Source organism: Hemitrygon akajei, unplaced genomic scaffold (assembly GCF_048418815.1).
Source record: "Hemitrygon akajei unplaced genomic scaffold, sHemAka1.3 Scf000144, whole genome shotgun sequence".
Lineage (NCBI taxonomy): Eukaryota > Metazoa > Chordata > Chondrichthyes > Myliobatiformes > Dasyatidae > Hemitrygon > Hemitrygon akajei.
The window spans coordinates 191,786-208,629 of NW_027332030.1; the positions used below are offsets into that span (position 1 = coordinate 191,786).

Consider the following 16,844-nt stretch of genomic DNA (forward strand, 5'->3'; position numbering starts at 1 on the left):
TTTGGCGAGTTACTTCCTTCGTTTCCAAAGTAACAAACGGTCAGAACTGCAAAAGGAGTTGCACAATTTGCACAGAGATAGTGGCCTCATGAGCAAGTGCAACAGAATGACAGTGGGAGGAAAGGATGCTGTGAGCATTGACTGTGTGGACTGTATTACACCAGGGTCGGAATGAACTGACAACTAGCAAATTGATGGTGGTGGCGATGGCGTTTACACAAATCTGTTGAACAGCTTGGGGTGTCCCAAACATTTCTGAACTCAGTCTGCAGTGAGTCTGCAGTGAAGCGATTAGACATTGATTGTGGGGAAATCACCGACTACACCACACAGTGGGACGTCAATCAGATCAAATATTTTAGAGCTTTGGAAATAGATAACTGTTTTGACAGGGCTCGATGACAAGAAGCGGAGAGTGATGATTAAAGATGGATTTCGCGAATGGAGGCCTGTGACCAGTGGGATGTGAGTGTCAGTATTGAGACCTCTACAATTCATTATTCATGACATTAATTTGAATATGAATGTACATGGCTTTGTCATCGAGTTTGATATTAAATTCAGGAGTCTGCTTGATATTACAGCAGGTTACAGTGAATTTTAAATAAATCTTGGCAGACGGGATGTGGAGTGGCAAAAGGTTTTTAACGTGGACAAGTGAGGGATGGGTCATTACGGACAGTCAAACCACGGTGGGAGTGGTATAGTGAATGGCGGGGCACCAAGTGCTGTGAAACAGAGCGACCTGGGAGTACATGTGTACAGTTCACTGAAAGTATCGAGGGTGGGAGAGAAGGTTTTAACCATGCTGCCTTTCATCAGTTCTGGCACTGAATTTTGTATTTTTTTTTAATTTTGTTTTTGCACGATTTATCTAATTTAAATATATAATATATATCTACTGCAATTCAGGTATTATCGATGTTGCTATTTATTGCATTCTGGTACTGACAAAAAGACAATAAATTTCATGAGATATGTCGGGGGTATTGAACCTGATCATGATATTGCCATGGGAGACCAAACCCATCGGTCACGTGAACCCTTAATCGCGGAGCTGCAGTATCTGTTGGATTGTTTCCGAGACCCCGCCCGCCCCTCTCAAGACGCGAGATCACATTGCGCATGCTCAATCCTGGGCAGGGCGGTGGCTTTCTTTCCGTTCTGTATTGAAGCGGATCGTCGTCGGGGAGCCGAGAGAGCGATCACTGCCTATGGGGCAAATGCATCAAGTTTACATCGGTGAGTACTGAGGCCGGTCCCGAGCCGGTACGTCGGATGTCGGACAGTGAGCCCCGTTCACTTCCCCGAACTGGCGGCCTCTCATCCCTTCGCGGAGAGAATCCGGCGGAGTCGGTCCGGATTGTGAGACATTCACACCGTGCCGCCTGAGTTGAGCCGCCGCTCAGATCTTGGTGCCTGGGTTCTAGGAGCGGGATGAGGAGCTGATGCCGGGTCTACACCCGTCCGATGACTTGTACCTGGGGAATTTTACCTCCATCATCTGTTCCGATCCGGATCCAAACGTCACTAGGATCGATGCCCGGGGTGAATAATTGTTTCATACCATTCCAGAACACGGAAAGCGGCCATTCGGCCTGTTGTGTTCTTGCAGACAGAGAAGGTTAAACAGAGTAATTGGACTTTCGGCACACTGATCCACGTCTATGCGTAGTTTAACTGTTAGCCCGTTTAGGCGACAGTGAGATCCAGATCTGTCATATCCTCTCGGATAATTTCTGTTTTCTTTCCTATGCTACGACGTTGAGCAATGCAACTAGTGTTTTCCGATATATGACCGTTTGATGGGAGAATTAACCCTTATTTAATTTATATGGATTTCTAAGAAAATGAAGCTTGCTATTACTCAGGGAAAGACGCCAGTTGTCTAATATTTCCGCACAATTTAAATGGGGAGCCTGTTTATTTTTGTCATGTACCGATGTACAGTGAAAATCTTGTATTCGGGATGATGCATGTAGATCAATACATTACAGCAGTACATTGAGGTGAGACAGGGTAAATCAATAACAGAGTAGAACAAATCATTCCGGTTACGGAGAAAGGGCAGAGCACGTAGATGTGTGGTGCCAGGACACATCGATTTAGACTGTGAGGTTAGGAGTCCATCTCTTCACACTGGGGAACATTCAGTTCGCTTATAACAGCAGAATAGAAACTTCCCTTGAGCCTGGTGGTACGTTTCTGTTTTATTTCGTCTCCGACCCGATGGGAGGGTGAGAAGTGAGAGTATCCAGGGGTGTGGGGATCTTTCTTTAAGTCGCCTGCTTTACTAAGGCAGCGGAAAGTACAGACAGGGTCCATGGAGGGGAGACTTCTTTCTCTAAACTGCTCAGCTGTGTTCCAGTTCTCTGCTGTCTTCAGTCCGGCATGTATCTCATCAGCTCAGTGGTATACATATATGAACAACGTTTCTTCTAACGGCCGTTCTTCATTGTGAAGAATTTTCTTCCGCCTCGTACCTCATTGAGTTTTCCAGGAATTGTTTTTTGTTGGCTAGAACTACCAGAGGTTTAACTGAATCAACACGAGGCGGGGTAAAAAGAGCCATTACAATTTCAGTTTTTCTGTTACAAACTGGCTGTTGTGTTAATCTCTGTCACAATGTCACTCATAGCGGATGATTTTGAGTTTGTTATTTCCTTTTTCAGTTATCTTTTGGCGAGTTACTTCCTCCGTTTCCACGGTAACAACTGGCCAGAACTGCGACAGGAGTTGCACAATTTTATCGCTCTTTGGTCAGTGCCTCTGAGCATCCTGTCAGTGGTCTCGGGAGCAAATGCAATAGGGTGATAGTGGGAGGGAAGGAGGCTGTGAGCATTGACTGTGTGGAATGTATTACACCAGGGTCGGAATGAACTGAGAATTAACATATTCATGGTTGTGGCGATGGCATTTTCATCAAACTGCTGAATAGTTTGGGTTGCCACAAACATTTCTGTAATCAGCTTATAGCTGTGTGTTAAATAGAGAGGATATACTACTGTTGTAGGAAACTTAAAGCAAGAAGAAGAAAATGCAGGAAACGCGCAGCAGGTCGACAACACCTTGAACAGCCCCAATTGTGAAACTGGGTCTTCCACCATTTCTCCTTTTACAGATGTAGCTGAGTTCGCAGCATTTTCTGTTGCATAATTTGACATTATGAACATTTTGTTCCTGCTACACTGTGGGAAACATGGCTGTCAACAGTGCAGGGCAAGATCCCACACAGCGATGACATAGGGATCAAATGTGCCTGGTTTAGCTGCTGGGGACAGGCTGAAGTGTATCCGCATCCTCTATACAGACGGGGGAACCAGCCTGAGCACCGGCCCCGGCAGAGGGTCATTAGGTTCCAATTCCACCTTAGTTTATGAATCGGAAATGTCAGGAACACCACGGCAAATCGCCGGCACCAAACATCGCAGGGTTGTGTGTTATTATATTGGGACGGAGTCTTTGAGAAAATGGAATGGGCTGTTTGGGGCTTCCGTCCACTTGGTAACTACACAGGTGTTTATTGGAAACTTCTCAGTCTTCAGTGAAGCTGAGGAACCGGGAGATTGGACATTGGTTGAGCGGAAATCACCGACTACACCACGTTTTATCTGCCAAGCGGGATCGATGACAGGAAGCAGAGAGTGATGACTGAAGATGGATTGAGCGAATGCAGGCTTGTGACGAGTGGGATGTGAGTGCTGGTATTGAGCCTCTACAATTCATTATTCAGGACATCAACATGAAAATGAATGTGCATGGCATGGTCAGCAAATTTGATATAAAAGTCGGGAGTCTGCTTGATATTGCAAGAGGTTACAATGAATTTTAAAAGATCTTGATCAATTACAGAGATGGGATGTGTAATGGCAATTGGTTTTAAAATTGGATAAGTGACGGATGGTGCATGATGGACAGTTAGACTATGGTGGGACTGAAATAGTGAATGGCGGGGCACCAAATGTTGAGGAAAAGACCAACCGGGGAGTACAAGTGTACGTTTTCCTGAAAGTGGACGTGCAAGTGTAAAGTTTGGCCAAGAATGCTTTAACCATGCTGGCCTTCATCAGTTGTGGCATTGAGTTTTGTGTTATGGGCATCATATTGTAGTTATATAAATTACTGGTGAGGCTACACCGGGTATCATACACAGTTTTGTTCACCCTGTTGTAGGAAAGAGATTAACCAGCTGGAGAGCGTATCGAAGAGACTGGTGAAAATGCTGACTAGACTAGTGGGCCTATGCATAGGAAGAGGTTTGCCAAGCTGGATCTTTATTCCACGGAGCAGAAGAGAATGAGGTGACATTGTCGGAGTTTATAAAATCAGGAAGTGACATAGATAATGTGGTTGGTAATAATATATTCCCCAGCATTCAAGATAGATAGATAGATAGATAGATAGACAGATAGATAGATACTTTATTCATCCCCATGGGGAAATTCAACATTTTTCCAGTGTCCCATACACTTATTGTAGCAAAACTAATTACATACAATACTTAACTCAGTATAAATATGATATCCATCTAAAATCACCCTCTCAAAAAAACATTAATAAATAGCTTTTAAAAAGTTCTTAAATAGTTTACTAAAATACATTGAATGGTAACTTAAGCTCAGTCCTAACCCCGGCACTTTAACATATCTTGCCCCTGGCGGTTGAATTGTAAAGCCGAATGGCATTGGGGAGTAATGATCTCTTCATCCTGTCTGAGGAGCATTGCATCGATAGCAACCTGCCGCTGAAGCTGCTTCTCTGTCTCTGGATGGTGCTATGCAGAGGATGTTCAGGGTTTTCCATGATTGACCGTGGCCTACTCAGCGCCCTTCGCTCTGCTACCGATGTCATAATCTCCAGTTCTGTGCCCACGACAGAACCCGCCTTCCTTACCAGCTTATTAAGACGTGAGGCGTCCCTCTTCTTAATGCTGCCTCCCCAACACGCCACCACAAAGAAGAGGGCGCTCTCCACAACTGACCTATAGAACATCTTCAGCATCTCAATACAAACATTGAATGACGCCAACCTTCTAAGGAAGTACAGTCGACTCTGTGCCTTCCTGCACAAGGCATCTGTGTTGGCAGTCCAGTCTAGCTTCTCGTCTAACTGCACTCCCAGATACTTGTAGGTTTTAACCTGCTCCACACATTCTCCATTAATGATCACTGGCTCCATATGAGGCCTAGATCTCCTAAAGTCCACCACCATCTCCTTGGTCTTGGTGATATTGAGACGCAGGTAGTTTGAGTTGCACCATATCACAAAGTCCTGTATCAGTTTCCTATACTCTTCCTCCTGTCCAAGTTACTTAATGTCATTCCAGTACACAAGTGAAAAGGAGAATAACATACTCTGGATCTGACGCAGGAACAAAAAAAAAACACAGAAAGATAAAGAGCACAATTATAAAAACACACAATACAGATGATAGCTTAAAACATTGATCGTATGTCCATGAAATGATGGTAGGCAGAGGAGTATCTGGACATATGGTAACTGACAGGAAATTTTAAAATAGTGGTGATGGGGGTGTGGAGGGGTGAGTTAGTGGGTGGAGTTGTGATTTGCCTTACCGCTTGAGAAAATAACTATTTCTGAGTCTACTGGCCTGGAGCCGATGCCATGTAGCCTCTTCCCTGATGGGTTTGGGACAAACAGTCCATGAGCAAGAGTGGGTGGGAACCTCCATGCTGTTGCCGGCCTTTTTCCCGCATGCACTACACATAGTCCGTTCTTTTCAGCTTCTTCAGAAAGTCGAGGTGTTGGGGAGCGAGCATTGTGAAATGTGTTCTGGTACCATGAGGACTTGTATGAGATATACACGCCCAGGAGTTTTAAACTGCTTCCAGTTTCCACAGCTATGCTGCTGATGTAAAGACGTGTGTGAGTGGTTCAAGTTCTCCTGAAGTTGATAACCATCTCCTTTGTCTCGTTGACATTGAAGAAGAGGCTAGTCCGTAGTCATTTGCTTCTGAAGGTATAGATTTACTGTATACTTTATAATTTATTGTCACCAAACAATTGATACTAGAGCGTACAATCATCACAGTGATATTTGTTTCTGCGTTTCGCGCTCCCTGAAGTACAAATCGAAATAAATATAATAAAAATATAAATTATAAATCATGATTAGAAAATAAACAAATAGAAAAGGGAAAGTAATGTAGTGCGAGTCAGGTCCAGATATTTGGATGGTACGGCCCAGATCCGGGACAGGATCTGTTCAGCAGTCTTATCACAATTGGAAAGAAGTTGTTCCCAAACCTGGCCGTACGAATCTTCATGTCCCTGAACCTTCTCGCAGAGGGAAGTGGGATAAATAGTGTGTTGGCTGGATGGGTCTTGTCCTTGATATCCAGGCAGCACTGCTCCGACAGCTTGTGGTGTAAAGTGAGTGCAAGGATGGAAGGTTGGTTTGTGTGATGTGCTGGCTATGTTCACGATCTTCTGCAGCTTCTTCCGGTCTTGGACTGGACAACTTCCATACCAGGTTGTGATGCACCCTGGAAGAATGCTTTCTACGGTGCACGTATAAAAATTAGTGAGGGTTTTAGGAAACAGGCCAAATTTCTTCAGCCTTCTCAGGAAGTAAAGGCGCTGGTGGGCCTTTTTGGTAGTGGACTCTGTTTGGTTAGACCAAGTCAGATCATTTGTGATATTCGCCCCGAGGAATTTAAAGCTTTTAAAGTTCCACCTGCGCACCACCGATGTAGATGGGGTTGTGCGGTTTGAAGACACGATGAGTGAAGTGTTGACGATGGCCGTGAGGTCATCAGTAAGATGGTTTCCACACTGACGGAGTATTTGGCCTGGGATGTTTTCTGACCCGGCAGCCTCGCAGGGGTTGAATCTCTGCAGAGTCCTTTCATCTGCTGTTGTTACAAAGTATGGCTGTTCTCCTCGGAGAGGGTAGCTTTCGTGACTTGCTCGAGTTGCGGGCCTCGAAGCATTGATTAGAGCGCCAGGGAGGGGAACGTGACTGATGCAGTCAGAGCTATTTTTCGTAACGTAGTCTGCAATGCCGTTGATGCCCAGTCAAATATACCAATGATTTTTCCCCAGGGTTGGGGAGTCCGAAGCCAAAGGGCACAGATACAATGGAGCGGAGAGACCAGAGACACTGGAGAGGTAATCTCAACACACAGATGTAGTGAGTACCTGGAACGAGCTGTTCAGGGTTCGCATCGTTGGCTATTTACCTGGGGATCAGTATTCTCACCATGTTTGGAAATTTCCATTCATTTTCAGCTGTCTGTGACAACTGGAAATTAAAGAAACACTCAAGTTGTTGGAGACCTGAATTCAAATCAGAAAGAAGTTTGAAGCCATTCCGACACAGGTTGCCGGAGCTGAAGCATGAACTTTGTTTCTCTCTCCGTAGATATTCTTTATCTGTTGAGTGTTTTTTGTATTTGCAGTTTAACCTATTTATACCATCATAGTTTGTATACCTCTAGCAGGGGTATCCTTTGTATACCTTTGGCAGGTGTTCGCAGTCTGGGACCCACGGCCGCCACGGTTAATGGTAGGTGTTGTGGCATAAAAAGTTTTGGGAACCTCTGCTAGCATCACAATCCCTTGTGCTTCACGGAATCAATTTCTAACTTGTTCAATCTACCCCTGTAACTCAGTTCCTTAAATGCCAGCAACATCCGTGTCTGCCAGGGCTCCTGCCGTCTCTACACTAGCCTGCCAAGAGCTATTTGATGTAAGCTGGTCCATCTCTAACACGTCCTTGCCCTTTCCTGATCTCTCCATCTCTAGAGACAGGTTGTCAACCAACATCCTTTATAAACTTACTGATTTCCATGATAATCTCGACCATACCTCTTCCCAGCCTATCACTTGTAAAATGCTTTACCCTTTTCTCAGTTTCATTGCTCCCCCTGCATCTGTTCCCAGGATGTGGCTGTCCTCCCTCCGCAATTGATGCAGTCCTCACTCACATTTACCATACGTCCGTGCTCACCCCATCTTCCTCCCACCGTAATAGTGATGGAGTTCCTCTTGTCCTTACCTACCACCCCTTCAGCCTCTGCAACTTCCACCATCTCCAAAGAGATCTTACAACTAAACATATGTTTACCTTCCTCGCCCACCCCACCTTCTTCTTTCAACAGGGATCACTCCCTCCATAATTCCCTTGTTCATTAATCCCACCTCACTAATCTCCCTCCAGCCATTTATCCCTGCAAGCGGCCTAAGTGCTACACCTACCCGTACACCTCCTCCCTCATCTCCATTCAGACACTAATTAGTCCTTCCAGGTGAGGCAACACTTCATCTGCAAATACTGCAGTTGCAGGAAATTTAAAGTAAGGAGTAGAAAATACTGGAAACGCTCGCAGATCGGCAGCATCTTGGACAGTCTCGGTTCTGGAACTGGGTCTTCCACCATTCCCCCTTTCACAGATGTAGTCTGATATACCGAGTTCCCAGCACCTTTCTACTTCATAATTTTACATTTTGTTCCTGCTACACTGCAGGAAACATGACAGCTAGCTGTGCTGGGCAAGATCCCACACAAAAGGAAGATTGTGAACAAATATGCTCGGTTTAGCTACTGGGGTCAGGCTGAAGTGTATCCACATCCTCTATATAGACCGGGGAACCAGCCTGAGCACCGGCCCCGGCAGAGGGTCATTAGGTTCTAATTCCACCTTAGTCTGCGAATCGGAAATGGCAGAAACACCACGGCAAATCGCCGGCACCAAAGCGTCTTTGTATGGGTGATAATATTGGGCTGGTGACTCTGAGGATATGGAACTGGCAGTATACGGGCTTCAGTCCAAGTTGGTAATTCGACAACTGGGATCGGAATTTTCTCAGTCTGCAGTGAAGCTGAAATCCCGGGCGGTTAGACATTGGTTATGGGGAAATCACCGTCCACACTGCCCAATAGGACATCATATCTGTCAAGTATTTTGAAGATTATTTAAGAGTTAACTAGGGCGTTAGGTAAAGTTGGGCAGTGATGTTTTTCATCTGAACTTTGGTAAAGTCTGTAACAAGATCCCGCGTGACAGCTGATCGGGAATGTTCGGTCACGTGGGATTCACGGGGAGCTGGCGAGGTGGATTCACACCGGGCTCGAGAACAAGAAGCAGAGTGCGATGATTGAAGATGGTTTTAGCGAATGGCGATCTGTGACGAGTGGGATGTGTGTGTCAGTGTCGAGGCCTCTGTAATTCATTATTCATGCCATTTTGTATGCCTTTTGCCCCTACAATTAAACGAAGTGTCTCTGGACCCCAGGTTGGGAACACCCGCTAGAGATATAGAAATCTATAATGGTACAAATAGGGTGAATGCAGGTAGGCATTTTCCCCTCAGGTTGGGTAAGATCATGGATTTAGGGGAAACAATGGCACATTTAAGGGGAATGTGAGGGGGAACTACGTCCTTAAGCTGTTTTCTCTGTATGACATATCATTGTTGTTACTGAAGAGCCCCACCACACTGTGACATCAGCGAATGTTTTCAATGTGGTTGTTGGGTGTTTGGCCATGCAGACGTGTGTGAGCACAGTGTACAACAATGGGCTCAGCACGCAGCCGATTTCAGGATAATGGGAAAGGACGAGCGGTGGTGCAACCTGACTGTCGGCGGTCTGTTAGCTAGGAAGCCCAACATCCAGTTGCACAGTGGTATAATTAGATGGCTGAGAAGGAATTTGTTCACCAGTGTCTTTAGGACAATAGTGTGACATGCCGAACTGAAATTCAGAAACAGCATTCTGACACAAGTGTCCCTGTTTTCTATGTGTGTCAGGCCAAGGGGAATGACAGATGCTATGGCATCTGCCCTGGAGTGATTCGATAGGTAGGTTTATTGGTGAGCGCCCAGTGAGCAAAGATTGGAGTTTTTGATACGTGCCCTTATCAGCCGATCTGAGCACGCCACACTGATTGGCGTCAGGTCCACCGGGCAGTCGTCTTTTTGTTCTGAATGTGTAGAGTTCTCTGGTACAGGGATGATGGTGGCTGATTTGAAGCAGGTGAGAACGGCAGCCTGGAAGAGTGAAGTGTTGGCAATGGCCGTGAAGAGATCAATGCGCTGATGTGCACACTGTATGCGAGCTCAGCCTGGATGTTTTCTGGCCCAGCACCCTTGCAGAGACCTTATTACGTCTTCTGTTACAGACATTGACTGCTCAGCTCTCGGGGTGGCGGGGGGTAGTTTTCGTGACTGGCTTGTATTGTGCCTCGAAGCAGTGCTTAGAGCGCCAGGGAGGGAAGCGTTACTGGTACAGTCAAGGCTACCTTTTCCCTCACGTAATCTGCAAAGCCCTTGATGCCCAGCCTCATTCACCAGGCTTTGTTTCCCAGGGTTGGGGAGTCCGATCGAAGGAATCTGAGAGGTAATCTCAATACACAGAGGCAGTGAGTACCTGGAATGAGCTGTTCACTGTTTTCATAGATAGATAGATAGATAGATACTTTATTCATCCCCATGGGGAAATTCAACATTTTTTTTCCAATGTCCCATACACTTGTTGTAGCAAAAGCTCATTACATACAATACTTAACTCAGTAATAATATGATATGCATCTAAATTACTAACTCAAAAAGCATTAATAATAGCTTTAAAAAAGTTCTTAAGTCCTGGCAGTTGAATTGTAAAGCCTAATGGCATTGGGGAGTATTGACCTCTTCATCCTGTCTGAGGAGCATTGCATCGACAGTAACCTGTCGCTGAAACTGCTTCTCTGTCTCTGGATGGTGCTATGTAGAGGATGTTCAGGGTTTTCCATAATTGACCGTAGCCTACTCAGCGCCCTTCGCTCAGCTACCGATGTTAAACTCTCCAGTACTTTGCCCACGACAGAGCCCGCCTTCCTTGGGGTGTGTCAGGAATGGACAGGAGGAGGTGTATAGGAAACTGATAGAGGAATTTGTGATATGGTGCAACTCAAACTACCTGCGTCTCAATGTCACCAAGACCAAGGAGATGGTGGTGGACTTTAGGAGATCTAGGCCTCATATGGAGCCAGTGATCATTAATGGAGAATGTGTGGAGCAGGTTAAGACCTACAAGTATCTGGGAGTACAGTTAGACGAGAAGCTAGACTGGACTGCCAACACAGATGCCTTGTGCAGGAAGGCACAGAGTCGACTGTACTTCCTTAGAAGGTTGGCGTCATTCAATGTCTGCAGTGAGATGCTGAAGATGTTCTATAGGTCAGTTGTTGAGAGCGCCCTCTTCTTTGTGGTGGCGTGTTGGGGAGGAAGCATTAAGAAGAAGGACGCCTCCATCGTTAGTTATTTACGTCGGTTTCAGTATCCTCACCGTGTTCGGAAATTCCTTCTCACTGTAGCCTGTCTGTGAGCTGCTGAAATTTAAAGAAACACTCAGGATACTGGAGACCTGAGATCAAATTAGAAATTGTGAAAAGCCATTCCGTCACAGGGTGTTAGACCGGAGAAATTATCTTTCGTCAGATTATCTGTTGAGTTTTTTTATTTCATTTGTAGCTTTTTAGCACATTGCCTTGGAATGATTCAAGTCTCTTTGGAAACGGAGTTGTGTGGAACTGGGAAATTGAATTGAAAAATATAAGATGGAATTTAATGCAGATAACTGTGGGGTGTTGCATTTTGGCGGGACAAATGAGGATATGACTAACTCATTGACTGGCAGGGCGTCTGCGATGTGGGACAAACCAAATTGACATGGGAATACAGGTCCATAATTACTTTAAGGTAGCAGTAGGGTTAGATAGTCTCTTAAAGAGATCCCAGGTTGGAGACCACTGCTGGAGATATATAAAAGTATTGTGGTATATATAGTGTGAATGCAGGGAGGTGTTTGCCCCTCAAGTGGGGTGAGGTCATGGATTTAGGGCAAATGTGAGATATTTAAGGGGAATTTGAGGGTGAACTGATTCACTCTGAGGGCGGTGCGAATGCTGAAACAGCTCTCAGCCGAATGAGAGATGAAGGTTCAATTGTCGTATGCAAGAGATGTTTGGGTAGGTACATGGGTGAAAGTGGTCCAGAAGGCTATGTTCTGGGTGCAGGTGGATGGTACCGGAGCGAACATAGCACGGACTGGATGGGCTAATAGTCCTGTGTCTGTGCTCTAAGGGCTCTATGAATCTAAATTAAAACTTGAACACAAAATCGACATTTGTTGCAGAGGGGCCGTATCCAACAATGTATTTTTATTTTGGACCTGCGTCTGCACTGCTGGAAGTTCTGCAGAGCTGGAACTACCAGGAGATTGTCTGAATGCACATCGACAGGGTAAATACAAACGCTGGAATTTTAGTTTCACCGTTACAAAATGGCTGAATGTTCGTCTTTGCCATAATGAAATTCAGAACATGTCACGTTGAGTGTGTTATTTCCTTTTTCGGTTACCTTTGCCAGCCACTTCCTCCGTCGCCAGGGCAACAGCTCAACAGAGCTGCAGGGAGAGTTGATCATGTATATCTCTCTCTGGTACTGACTCTCGGCGGAGAGAGAGTGGCCTCAGCAGCCGGTGTTGACACGAAGATGCTTTGAGCATTCACTGTGCGGGATGGATCTTGTCTGTGCTGGAATGAAGAAACAACTAATGATTGTAGGGGTTGCATTTATGCACTTCTGTTCAGTGTGTCAAACATCTTGTAGACAGTCAGTGCTTCGTGCATCAAAAGAACAAATAAAATCTCCTGTACTCAGTTTACAGTGCTATATTTTCAATTTTATATTTCAAACATTTTGTTCTTATTGCACGATGGGCAAAGTGGCTGCTAATTTACCTGGGTTAGATCACTCTCACCAATAAAATAATGAACGAATGTGCTCAATGTAACTGTGGAGACAAGTTGAAATGTATCAGCACCCTCTTCGTGACCCAGTGTCCATGTTTCCCGGCTGAAGCCCGTCCAGACAAAGGATCATCAGTCTCCAATTCTGTCATGGGTTGGTGTGGGAGTGTAAGTTTTTGAACGGGGATTAGCTGAGACACTGCCGCATATTACCGGCAGCAAAGAGCCCTGGGAGAGCTGGTGCTTGCGATACAATCTTGGGATGGGAGCTCCAGGAATATGTAACTGGCAGTGTTTGGACTTCGGACTAAGTCGGTTCTTTTACAGATGCGGCTGGATCTTTCCGCAACGGAGCAGACGTCTCCGGGGGCTGGATATTGGTAGCGTGAATCTCTCAGTGTGAGATATGGAAAAGATGTGCGAGGCTCTCGGTGAGGGCTGTGACCCTCTGAGGTTGGATCCTGGGATACCTCACTTGTTTTGACCCAGATAAAATAAACCGGGGATCAAGTTGTCTTGGGTTTATGAGATGTTGAGCGAGTATTCCTGTTCTGTGCTCAGATGTTTGGTTCTGAAGTTGCTTTGGAAGCAAAGATAGATAGATAGATAGATAGATAGATAGATACTTTATTCATCCCCATGGGGAAATTCAACTTTTTTTCCAATGTCCCATACACTTGCTGTAGCAAAACTAATTACATACAATACTTAACTCAGTAAAAAAAAATATGAGATGCATCTAAATCACCTAAATCATCTAAATCTAAATGAGTTCCCATTCCATCCCTCACAGGGAGAGGCTGTGAATAAATACGCTGTTTTGTGTTTGCACCAGTCGAAATAGACCGGGATTTCAGAAATCAATAGACATTTGGAAATTCCCCCTCACTCTCACCTGTCTATCTGCCAGTGGGAGTCAAACAGAAACTCAAGACGCTGAAGATAGAACAGAACATGGAACAGTACATCACAGGAACAGGCCCTTCGGCCACAATGGTGTGCCAAACCAGCAGAAAAGTAAATCAACCTGCCCCCAAAACTAATGACTTCTAACTACACAATGTCCATATCCTCTCAATATTCCTCAGACCCATGTGCCTATCTAATCGTCTCTTAAAAGCCTCCAATGTATTTGCTTCCACCGCCATAACAGACAGCGCATTCCAGGCATCCACACCTCTCTGAGTAAAACAACTTACCCTCACATTTCCTTTGCAACTACTCCCACACACTTTCATCGCATGTCCTCTGGCATTAAGACATTTCTAAACAGCGAAAAGATAGTCCCTGTCTACTCTGTCAATGTCTTTCATAAACTTATAAACCTCTATAGATCTTCCCTCAGTCCCCACCGCTCCATGGAGAGCACCCCAAGATTTTCCACTAAAAACTGGATGAATCCATTCTGACGAAAGGTTAGGAAACTGAATCGCTAACTTTTTTTCCTCTCCCCACAGCAATTCCTTACCTGCTGAGCGTTTCTAGTGATTCCAGTTTCTCTTTATTACATTCACCCCGGAACATTTTAATTCCTCTGTGAATGGACCAGTGCACCTGCTCTCGTTTTGTGAGGGTTGATAGAAGAGTAAAGAAACCAGATTTTTCCCAGTACATTATCCTTGTACCAAATGTCCTGTTTTCCCCGGAAATGTATTCAGTAAAGTTGCTGCTAACAAAGTTCTCAAAATAAGCTGAGGAATCATAAACTTTATGCGTGTGGAGCAGTGATGGCCCTGGGCCTGTGTTCAGTGCAGTTCACAGGGATAGTGTTCGGGTGGGGAAAGATAGAGCGGGAGTGATTATTTATACCAACTGAATAACAACAAGTCTGGATGCAGTGAGAATAGAGAGGGTGTATTGATTAGCCGGAGAGTCTGGGATCTGAGAGTGCTGCCTCAGAAATAAAGAAGCTTCACTTAAAAACTGAGCTGAGAGAAATTTCTTCAGCCAAAGGTTGGGGGGAATGTGAAATTTGATGTCACAGAGGGTGGTGGAGGCTATCCTTGGGTATATTCACATTCTGGGTTGCTGAATAGGTTGAGTGTTATAGCAGGGAAGCAAGAATAAGGTGTTGAAAAAAAATCCTTCATGAATGATTAAGGAGCAGACTAGAATGACCGAATCATCTAATCCTACTCCAATATATTTTGACTTGCATCTTATACCATGAATGAACGATGACTTCTTTGTATCCCATCACAAACAAGAGAAAATCTTCAGACGCTGGAAATCCAAGCAACACACACAACATGCTGGAGGAACTCAGCAGGCCGGGCAGCATCTATGGAAGAGAGTAGAGTCGACATATAGATGTTGCCTGGTCTGATTAGTTCCTCCAGCATTTTGTGTGTGTTCTTTTGCATCCCATGTCATGCCTTGTAAAGTGTGAGGGACAGTTACAGATTTCTTCACTCGGATCATGATATATGCGTTCAATATTTAAATTTCAGTTTAATGCTTTGTTCTCATTTGTATTAGTAACATTCTCTATTCGCTGTGGTTAAAGTTAGACCTGCGGTGAGAGGTTTATTGGAAGAAAAGCCAACGACTGGAAGCAAACCACAACTGAAGATGAGGGAACAGCAACAATTGAACCAGCCCGAGGACTGAGAGCATCAACTGGAGAGAAACCTTCATTGTTTCCATTGATTCAGCCATGAGAAAGTTTGGTGAGTCTCATTTACTCTAACACTGGTCCTTTAGACATTACATACCTGTACAAAGGAAGGTAGGAAATAGCTGGAGCGGAACAGTATAAATGTAGAAGTGCCAGTAACGCCAGTTGCAATCACTCCAGATCTGCTAATTGCTGTCAGCATCAGCTCCGTGAAGCCACGCACATTCCTCATATTGTTTGCTCATTTAAACTCGTCACTCCTGATGTTTCCTTGCTTGTCTGTGTTACGTCACAATAATTTCAAAATGCGTTGAGAATTTCCTCCCAATATAAGACGCCGCAACTGCTTCCTGCTGTAGTGATTGCAGAAATGAGGAATTACCATGAACTACAGCAACATGTCATTGACTCCTCTGTCTATTGCAAGCTGCAATGATATACTTGCCCCCGAGTGTATCGTCGTGCAAGCCTCTGCTAAGCGCAAAACCTCTTGAAGCCAAATGTCCCGGCACCCCATTACATTCAGTCCTAACATGCCAATGCCAACCAATAATATACATTTACGTAGCCTGGCGTCATCAGGTATCTTCCTACCAATAAATTGTCAGACCTGTGAATCTGTGATTAAGCAGTAACAGGTTTCGCAATGTTCCTCTTTGACTCTGTACCAAAGGCATGGGTTATATCTGTACTTGAGATGGAACGGATGTTTTTGCAGCCAGGACTGCTACAGCTGCCGGGGTCGGTTTAAACTCAGTCATTTCGGGATGGGAAGCTGATGGGTCAGATGATGAAGGAGATGATATTAAGTTAGATGCAATGCTCAGAGGGACTGTGGGAGGTTTGGCTGTGGACAGGGCATCATGTAGTGAAAAGCAGCAACAGTTCCACCCCCACCTCCGTCACTCCCTGACTCACCCTCCTACTTTTCTTGCTGGTGCTAATCGAGGGAGTTACGAACTCTTTGTACTCACTGGCCAGTGAAATTAAAGCCTTTGATTCCATTCAAAGCCCAGTTTCTTTAAAAAGAGTGGGGTTGAATTGTTTTCGAAATGAACATGGGGGAATGCGTAACGGAAGTTTAAATCAGAACAGTAACAATTTCGGAGGGCAGAGTGGTCCACTTATGCATTTGTTGTGTTGATTAGAAAAGTTCTGACAGTTTAATTAGTGTTAGTCAATACAACTTCTGCATATTAGTTATATTGTGGAACTGAGAAGAAACATTACCTTGATTAAGTATATAAGAAAAACTACATCGATTAACTACATACATGGAGATTTGTGTGCTAATGTTATACTCCAGAGGGTTACGGATCGACCATGACTCAGTCGGTGATCTGGCCAGCGCGGTACGGGACTGAGGGACGCGCTCCCCGTTCCCTGTTACTGACTGGACAGTCTCCCCATCTGCCGCACGCACCAGCTCACCGCCCCGCCCACTGCCCACGCGAGCACTCTCGCGGAGC

The 16,844-nt window shown here is 45.0% G+C and overlaps 1 protein-coding gene across 1 annotated transcript in view; it reads left to right on the forward strand.

The window, feature by feature from the left end:
* Nucleotides 1-383: 383 nt before the first annotated feature.
* The window catches only part of LOC140723891 (uncharacterized), a 36,571-nt gene continuing 20,110 nt past the window's right edge, over nt 384-16,844 (forward strand). The window contains exons 1-2 of the mRNA XM_073038431.1: nt 384-465; nt 15,269-15,427. The gene's annotated coding sequence lies outside the window, so the exon portion shown is untranslated. The remainder of the gene's footprint in view (nt 466-15,268; nt 15,428-16,844) is intronic.